We start from the raw sequence: 939 nt of genomic DNA, 5'->3' as shown, positions 1-939 counted from the left end.
CATTTGGGTCTTCACCCTTGTTCAAGAGGCGCTTGACACGGTCCAGATCGTTCTTGTCTGTTGCCTCTACCAAAGGTGGGCGGGCTTGCCATTGAAAGTCGGGCGGGCAGCGCGTGACACGAGGAGGGGCCTGCTCCTTCTTGCTGCCCGAGGCCGACTTGGCCTTGGCGCTGCGCTTGGGCGGCATGGTCAAATGACCCAAAGAAAGAGTGGAGCTCGGAGCGTCGCCGCAACCACGCGCGCCCCAGCGCTTGGGACCCAGATGTCAAGGGTTGAATGGAGTCCTTGACGTCGAGCTGAGCCAATTGGCACCGGCAGTCAGGCCGAGGGCCACCCTGGTCAAAGGAATCGCACAGCAGTACACGGCTTTAAGGAAGCAAAGCGGTCGCCAATGTACCACTAGACCTCAGGTTCAAGTTCAGCATTGGCTGCCCAGAGCTTGACGTGGACGTCCCCAGCTGCCTGCCAGCCAGGCGACGACAAGAGCAGCAGCGAGGCCGAGTCGACGCCGGTACTTGCAATCTCCTTCACTTTTTTTCTCTCTCACACACACAAACACGGCCTATCTGTAAGTGCACTTGTCTCCCCCTCGTTCTCCTACCCGCGTGCTTCGCAGACACGCCACGCAAACAAGGGCCACAGCAGACGATCCGCCAAGGAGAGGCGACGGGAGGGGAGGGGGATGCGCTGCCGTCTCGGGGTGGCGGATCGAGAGACCAAAAAAATTTCATCCGAACCCGTCGTGCTGACAATCGAAACAACAACAATGGTCGTCATGGGGTTATTTGTTTCAAGGGCGATATATTCAGACCCCAGCAGCATACGAAAGCAGTCAACCCGTCCAAAAAAGAAGAAGAGAGAGAGAGAGAGAGAGAGAGAGATGAATTGGTTTGAGAAGAGAGAGAGAGAGAGAGAGAGAGACAGAGAGAGAGACGTTAC

Source organism: Monosiga brevicollis, genomic scaffold (assembly GCF_000002865.3).
Source record: "Monosiga brevicollis MX1 MONBRscaffold_16 genomic scaffold, whole genome shotgun sequence".
In the NCBI taxonomy this organism is placed as follows: domain Eukaryota; class Choanoflagellata; order Craspedida; family Salpingoecidae; genus Monosiga; species Monosiga brevicollis.
Note: the sequence above shows the minus strand (reverse complement) of the source record.